At 32.6% G+C, this 11,423-nt stretch overlaps 1 long non-coding RNA gene across 2 annotated transcripts in view; it reads left to right on the top strand.

The window, feature by feature from the left end:
• Positions 1-11,423, top strand: part of LOC140623083 (uncharacterized) — a 252,763-nt gene that overhangs the window by 198,005 nt on the left and 43,335 nt on the right. The window lies entirely within an intron of this gene.

Below are 11,423 nucleotides of genomic sequence, written 5' to 3'. Positions count from 1 at the left end.
GCAATAAGGATATATTTTTCCTCCCATGTGATTGAAGTAACCTGAAGTAACCATAAATGGCTTAGAAAATAATAAAGCAGAGCATGTTTATAAGTTGACATTTAAGAAAAAAAATATCTGTTTCTCTAGAAAACAAGAATAAGAGGATTAACGGGAATATTATAAGAAACAAAAAGAGATTCCTGATAATTTGGTTCTCTAAGACATAAAAGAAAACTTTTCACTATACAAATATTTCTGTCTTCTCTTAAGGTTCTTTGGGTTTGAAAGCACCTTAGATACATACAGAAATATATATTCTCCCTCTCTTTCTATGCATGTATATGCATATACACATATATGTATATATATATAATATGTATTCTATATTACATGTATGTATTCATAAAATGAGGAACACATATATAAATAAAGTAAATATTGATATATGTGTTTCTCATTTTATATATATAGAATCCAGTTACTCATTCATTATTGGAATACCTCTTCTGAGAGCAAAAATCTCATCATTTCCTGATATTGCCTATAGACACCATCTACTCATTTATTCCTTCGTTTCTTTTATAAGCATTTATTGGCATCTGTTGTTGGGTGCTTCCGATAAAAGCAACAACAATTCACGATTCCTGTCTTCAAGGAAAACAGAGCTACTGTGGGAAGGCAAATGGAAAACTATGAATGCAATAAAATATATTACTTGAGAAAAATGTTACTGAAGTAGAGAGAACACAATTGAGGGCCGACTAGACAAAATTAAATCTTGCCAAGAAAGCTCACCTTATGGAAGAATCTCAAAAAGTGATATTGTAGACCAAAGAGGCAGCAGGGCAAAGGCTTGGAGCCTTGGTACTGCATGGGTCATGGTAGAACTGCAAGACCTGCCCCATGATTTAAATTTAAAATAAAATATTTAGAGATAAGTGAAACTAAGTGATAAGCAAATATGTTTTCAGATAAGTGTAAATTTCAAGGAAACAGAGTTTGCACTAGGAATATTTAGTCGAATAAAATTCAAGGCAAAAAGCATTTTATAATACAAAATACTTATTTGTAGAAATAATGAATTATAGTAATAGAAGTTCACAATAATATAAATATCTGGTAGTAAATGAAGTTATCTCAAAATTTATATGAGAAGTTAAAATATATGAATGGGAGTTAGCATACTTATCTATATCTTTAACAAATCTCATTAGCAAAAGTTACTGAGGATATGAAAGCCATGAATTTATAATGTACACTATGTACTACCTGTTATTTTGTTATATTACATAACTCATGTTGTGTTTATATAATTAATTATATGTTACTATATATTATTTCATTATATTGTATGATAAAATCATTATATGCTATTTTATTATATATATATCTTATATACACATACCACACATTCCAACCTATAAAAAGAAAATACACCTTGTTAAGCATCAGAGTTTCATGAAAACTGAACATGTAGTAGGTCGCCAAAAAATAAAAAAATAAAAACCTCAATAAATTCAAAAAGAAGTTAGTTAATGGGCCATACTGTTGGATAATAATACAAAGACACTAGATATTATCAAGAAAAGTTTGTGTTAAAAAACGCTTGGAAAATAAACAAAAATATCATAAATAACTTTGAGGTCAAAGCAGAAATTAAATTTGTCATAGCAGCTAGAGAATACAATGTAAGTGAGAGTACCACATATTATATTAATGGAATGCAGCCAAATATCCACCTAGATGAGAATTTATAAATCTAAATGCACATATTTTATGCAAGAAACACTAGGTGTGAAAGAACTCAACATGCAGCTCAAGTATTCACAACAAAGTAAAACAAACATTAAGGAGTAGAGCAGGATAAAGGAATTAATAAATAAGAAATACAAACAGAAAAGAAGAGTTAGAAAGCCAAAAGGTAGCAGAATGGGAACATAAATATAAAAGATGATTAAAAAAATAAAACAATCAAACCTGGCAATGTCAGTTGAAAAAGAGGAAATGGACGTGGAAGAAATCACAACTATGAAACATTAGGGATAAAAGAGAATTATATTAAAATTACAGACGGTATTTTTAAAAAGGATTTATTTGTTTATTAGAGAGAGAGAGTGAGCATGAGCAGGGAGGAGTTGCAGAGGGAGAAGGAGACTCTCCACAGAGCAGGGAGGCAGATGCAGGGCTCGATCTCAGGACCCTGGAATCATGACCTGAGCCGAAGGTGGACACTTAATAGACTGAGCCACCCAGACGCAGTTATTTTTAAAGTAAAATCATTATGAGCCAAAAATTGGAAACATGAAGTGTCATAGAATATGAAAATACATTAATTATCAAGATTAAGTTAAATCACATGAAGACAAATAATTATAAAACTTAAAAACAAAAACCAAACATATCTCAAAAAAGTGTGCTACAGAAATATGATTCAGATGAATTTATGGGAAAGGTATGTCAGGATCATTTTTATGTTATTTAGACTGTTTCAGAACATAGAAAATAGTTTTTGAAGTGGACAAAAGATGGATTCCAAAACTTTCAAAACACCATGTGGCTGCTGTGCTTAAGATTATAGATTTGAAAAAAAAAAAAAAAAAGATTATAGATTTGAAGATCCTCAAGGAAACACTACCAACTTGGGCCTAGTGATATGTTAAAAATGGAATATAAGAAGAGAAATGCACTGGACCCCCAAAATTCAAGGGCTTATATTGCATTGCTTATATAGGATTATATTGCTTATATTAATATATACATATATAATCAGTTATTCAAAAAATGCTTTGAAATTTGCTCAAAACACATTTGATAAAATTAAGTGTTCACTTTTTATAAGCATTTTGAATAGAAGACTACTTTTTTTATACAGTAAGGAAAAATCTATATCAAAAATACCTTAATAGTGAAACAACATGAAGAGAAATGGATGCACAAATACTGGCAAAGAAGAAACATCATTTTTTTTGTTTTTTTGTTTTTTTTTAAGAAGAAACATCTTAATTACAACATGGCCCTTCCTAAAGGGTTCCACTTTCTTAAGTGGTAGGTGCTACAAAACACGCCAACAAAGCATCTCAAGCTATGGATTCAGAGTGCAACTACCTCTAATATACTTCTTCTGACTCCATAGAGAAGAAAAAAAAAACAAAAACAAAAAAAAACAGAACAAAACCAAAACCTCCTACTTCAAAGCAAGTGTCATCTGGCTAAATCATTCTATACTCCTCTTCCTTGCTATCATCCGCAAACATCTGGGCTAATCCTCTTATTCAACTACAGACTTTGGCCCTTGTTCTCATTGCCTTTCCATCTGAAATCCTACCATGATCCAGGGTAACTTCTAGGCCACGTGGAGAATGCACCCAATACTGGCCAAAAGCGCAACAGGGCTGCTACTTGGACTTTGTCCTCATCAGGGAAAACCTTATCTCTGCAATAATTAACTTAGTGCCTTCAATCTGTCTCCCCGACCCCTCCCATACTTCCAGCTCCTAATCTCAACTCTTTTTAGATCTCTTCTTCCACCCAACTGGAACACCCAAGGCTGTGACTGTGACTGGCTGCACATTCAAATCACCCAGGGGGCTTTAAGGAAGTGTGGATGCCATTGTTTCAGAACCTCTGGGCGTTGGTGTTACCAAAGCAGCCTAAGTACTGTGCAGGCAGGTTATAAGAACCACCCCCCTAGGGTACTTATGTGTCTACTTCTTTTCTCTCTTCACAGCCTTTCCTATCCAGTTTAGATTCCAAGTGTCATCACGTGAAATTACTCTTTTGTCAATCGCTTCGACTCCCTTCTTCTGGATCCCTTTTGTTGTTTCTACCTGGTAAAGTTTAACCTTTACTGAAAACTAATGCCCTGAGCTTCTACACAGTGCTAAGAGGGAAAATGCACAATCTTACTCACTGGTATCAGTCACTAATCTGTAGTCACCAATATACACCTGCACCTATACAGGCTGCTCTGCAGTCTCACTGTGTCCACAATAAGCTCATTTTTTTCCTTTTCTCTGTGATACAATGTGGAGCCATCTCCATCTTTCTTTTTTTTTTCCACACCTCTAATCCCATGGCCTCACCCATCTTTCATTGATGTCCTTAAATGACAACCTGACAGTAAGAACAGAATCCTTTCCATGGAAACTCCCTGAACTACCACAACATCATAATATGCTTCTGCACAAGATTGCCTCTTTCCTCCTATTGCAATTAAAATGTGTCCTATCCAAGGCTCACCTCTCAAGTTCTTTGCTAAATCCCTCTGGTTTCTTCTCAATGGCTTTGCTGTTCTACTTATCCTTAGCTGATTAATCTAATGGAGCAGTTGCAGCTTGGGTTTAACTATGGCTCCTCACTAATTGCCTAAGTGACCATAAGCATTTGACCTAACTTTTCATACTCAATTTTTAACTGTAAAATGGAGGAATAGAAATATTCCTATTGCATAGAGTGGTGGTGAGAAACTAAAAGTTAATATTTATAAAGACTTTAGAAGAAAAAGCACAATAACAGTGTTTGATGAACTATCCTCTCATTCTTATATATTTAATTTCTATGATTATATTCACTTCTTCTATTCAGCATCTACAGTCTTTAGAAAACGATAGCATCTCCATGTTCTCCTTCACTAACCAATGTATTTTTTTTCTCCCCATTCAGAGCCAAACATATCAGAAAAGTCTGAATTCCGTCCCCACATCTGTTTCTCCTTTTCACTCCACAACCTTCTGAAATCTGGATTCGACTTCCCCCACTCTGCTGAACCTGCTCTTGTCAATGTCAACAATGATGGCCTTGTAGTTAAATCCAATAAATAATTTCCAGGCCTTATCTACCTGAACACTTGGCAGAGTTTGACACTATTGACTGCTTCTTCTTTCTTGAAATGCCCTCTTCTTATGACTTATCTCTTACTGCACTCTCCTGTTTGCCTTATACCTCTCTGACCATTTCATTTTCGTCTCTTTTGTGAGCTTCTCTTTCTCCTTGGTCTACCCTTTAATTATTGGCAATCTTCAGAATTCTGCCCTAAGCCCTTTTACTTTCTTATTTTAAAATATCTCTCTGGCTAATATTTTCTGCTTCTAGGGCATCAGTTTCCATGTATAACATGATGGATCCCAGTTTATCAATCTCCAGCTCAGATGAGGGAGTATTAGACAGTATTTAAGAACATGAATTCTGGAGATAGTAGACTTATGTTCAAAGTGTATATTCTTACTCTGCCAGTTACTACATATGTGATGGAGAAATCACTTAACTTGTCTAAGTTTCGGATCAATTCTTTGTAAAATGATGTTAAGAATAATTTGCTTTATATACTAAATAAGAAAACATGTATACATTGCTTAAAAGAATTGATGATGTCTAAAAAATATTTAACGTTTTTCATCTATTGCTGATTACCTCTACCTTTAGATTTTTATTTACTTATCTATTTATTTGGTACCTTTAGGTCTTTCTATTAGCCTGTATGACAACTGGCTATTTGACAAAACCATTAGATTTCCCATGAAGTCCTCGAATGCTAAGTCTGGATATATTTTCCCAAGCTCTCTTTTCTTTGTGCATTTCCTAACTCATTGGGTGGCATAGTTCTCAATAAGAACTTTATTCCCAACATTATCCTCTTATTTGGTATCTTTTTAACATCTGTGCATTTCTAGTTATGTTGCCCTTTCCATTTCTCATACTGTTTATTTTTTCTTCTCTCTTTTACTTTGAACAATCCTCACAGATATTTGTCTATTAATGTATTCAAAGAACCAACTTTTATGTGTTTTAAAAATAATTTTATAATTGTTTTGCATTTTTTGATTCTGCTCTTAAGTTTATTATGTCCTTTTTTTTCTGTTAGGGCTTCTGTTCTATTTTCTTTAGTTGCACACTTAACTCATTAATATTCAGCTTTTTAAAATATAAGAACTTAGCAAATTTCCTTCTAAATAAAAGTTTTAATATGTAGTATTTTTGTTATAATTAAATTATAACAATTTTAGAATAATACATGAATTTTATGTGTGTGTGTATGTGTCTGTCGGTGTGTGTGTAATGTCTTTTTTCAATTAATAGCCTTATACTGACCATAGTTTGGAATTTGTTAAAATCTACCTAATTATCCATATATAATCTTTATAAATTTTTTAGATGCTTAAAAAGTTCATATTCCATTATTTTCAGATGCAGGACTCCATAGAAGTTTATCTCTAGATTATAATTTTGTCCAAGTGTTTACATTTTTATTTATTACCTTTTCCAGGTTAATGTGGCAAGAATTAAAAGAAATATGTTAAATTTGTTGCAGGGATGAAGGATTTATTAACTTTTCTTACTAGCTTTATCAACATTATATTTATTCTGAAATAGTTTTATTTGGAGCATACAAATATATAATTATTAGAGGATCTGAATATATTTAGTCTTATCATTCTGTGATAACCATTTATATCCCTAAAAATATTTTTTGATCTTAAGATATATTTTTCCCCTATTAAGATAGTTATGTCAGTTTTCTTTTGGTTAGTATTTGTTTTATATATCTTTTTTATCATTTTACTTTAAGCCTTTCCAAGTCTTTAGCTTTTAGCTATTTCTCTATAAACAGCATATAGCTTCACTTTAAAATCCAGTTTGTTAATTTGTTTCTTGATAAGTATAATACACATATTTATTTCTATGATTATCATATATTATGCCTGTTTCCATTATCTTACTTTTTAATTTTTAGTTGTTTCTCTTTTACCATTTTTCTTACTATTTTAAAATTTGAGTTCATTATTTTTTCCTCATTTTTTAAATTAAAAATACCCTTGGAATTTTATCATTCAAATTTAGTTTTAGAGTTCAAAATTACTACCATAGAACATGTTAAATTGATCATTCTCCTGACTTGCATAATATGTGCATGTTGTGTTTTAGTTTGACTTTCTATCTTGCTTCAATGTATTCTAAAGAACTATTTAAAATTCTTTAGAATTTTCTTTAATTCTGTTTCCTTGTGTTGACTTCTCAGATTTATTCATCTTCACATGGATTATTTTTATATAGTGTTCTCTAAGGTAGATTTTGCTGGTTATACCATTATAAGTTAGCAGTTATTTCTCTTGGCATGTTGAAGATATCTTCCAACTACCTTCTGGCTTCCAATGATGTTCTAATTATTCATTTGTTGATCATCTGTTCTTCCTCTTTGGCTGTTTTTGAATTATTTAAATTATTTTTATTTCATAGTTATACAAGAATTATATTCTACTTTTTGAGTTGAAGATATTCTAATGTAAGACACACTAAAATAAGGAAGAAAAGAGCAGTCACAATGGACAGTGTTCAGAGGAAAATGGATCTGAAATCAGAAGTCTAGGATTTGTGTCCCTGCTTTGTCACTTCTTAGCTGTGTGATGTTGGACAAGTCACAAAACCTCCCTGAGTCCCAGAATCCCCCTCATTCAAGTAAGGATAACAATATCAACCTCAGAGGGTTGTTAAGAAGACCAGATGAGACAGCATGTAGACACAATGAGCTCAGTGCCTAGTTCAAAGAAGTACCCAAGAGATTATGCCAAGTCAAGAAAAGTACACTAAAGTACACTTCCTTAACCTCTAATTTAGATTGTCAGTCGTGCACCATCTGTGAGCTGCTAGAGTTGTAAAAGTCCAGGAAAGCAGTCTGATAAGGTTATAAATCAATCACCAAAATAGCTAACATTGTTGGATACTTACTATGTTCTTCAAATTGTTTTTAAGGGATTTTTGTCTTTATTCTTCTGTAATTTTACTGCAACTTGCTTGTTTCAATTTCTTTATGTTTATCCTATTTGAGGATGAGGATGTTTCCTGAATTTGTGGATCTTTATTTTCATCAATCCTGAAAAAATCTATAATCTCTTTAAATATTGCCTCTCTTCTATTCTCCCCATTTGCGACTGATTTATATGCATGCTGAGACTACTTCTATTATCCTTTATATCTTTCATACTTTAGATTTTTTGTCCTTTTCTTTGGTCTTTCTGGTTCCTATGGACTATTTTTGGACAAATATTCTAGTTCACTAATTCTCTCTTCAGCTGTAATCATTCTGTTTAATTTAGTCAACTGAAGTTTTTATTTCAACCACTGTATGTTTAGTTTTAGAAGTTATATAGTTAAAAATGTATCTGTCCATTTCTAACAAAGTTTTAATTGAGAACATTTAAGACTGAAGTGTCTAATTATGTTTCAAGTACATGAACTTCTGTATTCAGTGTCTAAAATTTCCATCAACTGCAGGAATTTTTTGGTTTAATTTCTTGTATTTGCCTTTTTGCTGATACTCAGGCATGGGAAGCATTTCAGCCCCTTCTGAAGCCCTAGGCTCAGCACTACAGACTCAAATCCCCTTTTCCAATATCTTAAAATTCCCCAATGGCATTGTTGCTATTGTTGATTTCTGAGGAGTCCAAAATCACTGATCTTCCAGCAGAGCTAGTCTCCTCTGCCTTTTGAGCCTCAGCTCTGTCTTCAGTCTCAGTTTATAAATGCTCTTGGTTTCTTGCATCTTCTATCTTCCTTGATTCCTGTGTTTCTTTGTAATAAAGAAAGAAGAAATAGGGAATTTAGGAACTGTCTCTACCTCTTGAAAAACTGGAGATGCCTTAAATATATTCATTGCAGGCTTTAGTTGTTTTGCTGCAGTCATTTTGACTCTTCCTTAATCCCCAGATCCAATCAACCATATATATATATATATATATATATATATATATGTGTGTGTGTATGTATGTATATATATATATATCTTTTCTTTTTTCTAAAGATTTTATTTATTTATTTATGAGAGATACACAGGGAGAGGCAGAGACACAGGCAGAGAAAGAAGCAGGCGCCATGCAAGGAGCCCGATGTGGGACTCCATCCCAGGAATCCATGATCATGCCCTGAGCCAAAGGCAGATGCTCAACTGCTGAGCTACCCAGGCATCCCCATATATGTATCTTCCAAAAAAATTAACAAACAAAAGGTCAAAAGCCACAAACCTCTAAAATCTACTATTTCTTCCCATTCCTAATCCTCATATTCTTGTTAAGATTACCACCATTTCCTGCCTGCATTGCTTTAACAGTGTCCTAACTTTCTTCCTAGTCCCAATCCGGTTTATATCCAATCCATTGTCTTCCATGCAATTAGAATTGCCTTACTAAACTGCAAGTTTAAACATATATATTTGCTACTTAAAACCATTCAACACCCTCTCTTTCCTTCAGACACAAGTTCTTCATGGTTTTCTCCTGTGGTCCCTGATTAAATGACCATTGCTTACACTTTGATATTATCTGTCTCATTAGCATCCATCTCACATTCTACACTACCATCAACTAAACACTTTGCCTTGTTTTCTTGTCTTATGCATTCTCTAGCCTTTTGACCTCTGACTAAACTATTTCAGCTTCCTGATATCCTCCCTCCTTCCAGACCCCTAACCCCATCTCAGTTTCCCATTATTGACTAGCCACTCCTGAATAGACTGTATGCATCCTCCATGGATGAACTTAGTCTTTTAGTATAGTATTACCACACTTTATAGTAATTTCTTTTTACTTGTTTGCATTCCCAACTGGACTATATCCCCCATGAAAACAAGTACTATCCACTTTGTTTATTCTTGTGTACCAGATATTTAGTCAAGTGCCTTGCTTTTGGATACTTGATAAATATTTATTGAATGAATGAAGAAAGTAAGGAGAGTTTTACAAACAGTAAGAGAGGAGCTCTGAAAAGGAACAGAAATGAAATTTCCAGCTAAAATCAAACAGTCTCTAATTCATACTCTCTTCTTTACCAAATATAAACCTTAATAAAGATTTCTTAAATAAATGCCCTACGTGTAATAAAGGCTCAATATTTTATTCAAGAAATAAAATATTCACTAGTTACAATTACTAATATTCTTGCATTTCTCTAAATAAAGCTTATAGTAAGAATTAAATGATGACAACCCTTGGTTACTTGATCTATTGAAGTATTTTTTCCTTACCATTTAAATATAGCATAGTCATCATTATTTTATCTTAGGTCTGTTTTCACACAAATTATCCTAATTGGTATTTGAATCCTACAATTTTCACTTAGCCAGAGTCCAGCTTAGCCACAGTTTCCCACATTCTATACCACCCACTGTCTCTATCCATTTTGTGCTGTCAGAGGCACATCAAGCAGCCTCTGAGTGTAATCACATCAAAATCGATTTTCATGGCTGAGAGAAAAATAATGGAAATTTCTCTAATGTAGTAAATGTATGTGTTCCTTTTGGTTAACCAAAATAGACTATATATCAGACCTGTCAAAATTAAGTTTTCTTGATTCAGTGCTCTTGCACCAACTTGTATACAAATTATAAAGGCATGCTGTGGAGCACCATGACGCAATCTTCCTGCTTCCCTGGTCTGCTTCTGCATATATCTCAAATGAATAATCTCACCAATTTATCAAGCTACAACCTGACCTACAGTCTAAATTCCTAAGCAACATGCTCAATGTTAGAATACTACCTTAAGCTTATCCTTCTTAGACCAGTTAATTTTCCTATTATGAGATGTTCCCAAACAGTAGTGATGGTGACATTTGGGAGGGGTAGGAACCAAATTCAAATACCATTGTTTTGGACCTTTTCCTTTTTTCTTTAATTTTCCTTTTCTATAATCATTTGGCCCAAGGAATCACATATTTAGAATTTTATTAGTGTTCAGTTCTCTGAAACCATTCAAAGTGATTAAACATGTTCAAATAATAAGATCCCAAAGAAGTGATCATCCTACATATACTTTTTATATCATGTTCTCTCAAAGCAGATGTATCTTGAAAACACTTAGAAAATTTATCTTTTTTTTTTTCTTGGTAGGTATAGTCACAGCTGTGTGATGATGTTGGGAGTGAATTTTAATCTGAATGATTCAGGCTAACAGTCTACCTTCTTTTAAGTATAATAGTTTTCTACTAAATTTTGAGTACCCAAAAATTGCTAAAAGATGATTTATAATAATTGGTAATGTTTGCCTTACTAAGGATGGAAAAGAGATTCAATACGTTAAAAAATTGACTCATGATATGTTCCTGAAAGTTCCTGACTAATCAACCAGATCTTTTATTAGCATCTGGAAGCCATTTATAATCAACAAGTATTAAACCAAAAATGACTTCAAGTTTACTATCTTTAATGTATTTTGCTGAAATTCCAGGTTTTTATTTCTTTTGCCTAAAAGAAGTAAGAATGCATGTACACTAAAATGTGCATCTTATAAAAAAATGCCAACATGTGTTCCAAAGAAACTTCGGGCAGTATGAATAGTCTCATAAAAACAGAACAAAACAAAGTAAGATAAAATTAAGTTAAAAAAATATTTTCTAATGCCTATCTTTTTAAAATCATGATTTATTTCTTAGTTCTATTTTCTTCATTTAAAATT

Source organism: Canis lupus, chromosome 2 (assembly GCF_048164855.1).
Source record: "Canis lupus baileyi chromosome 2, mCanLup2.hap1, whole genome shotgun sequence".
Classification (NCBI taxonomy): domain Eukaryota; kingdom Metazoa; phylum Chordata; class Mammalia; order Carnivora; family Canidae; genus Canis; species Canis lupus.
The sequence above is the reverse complement of the archived record's forward strand: the minus strand, read 5'-3'. Positions and strand labels throughout refer to the sequence as shown.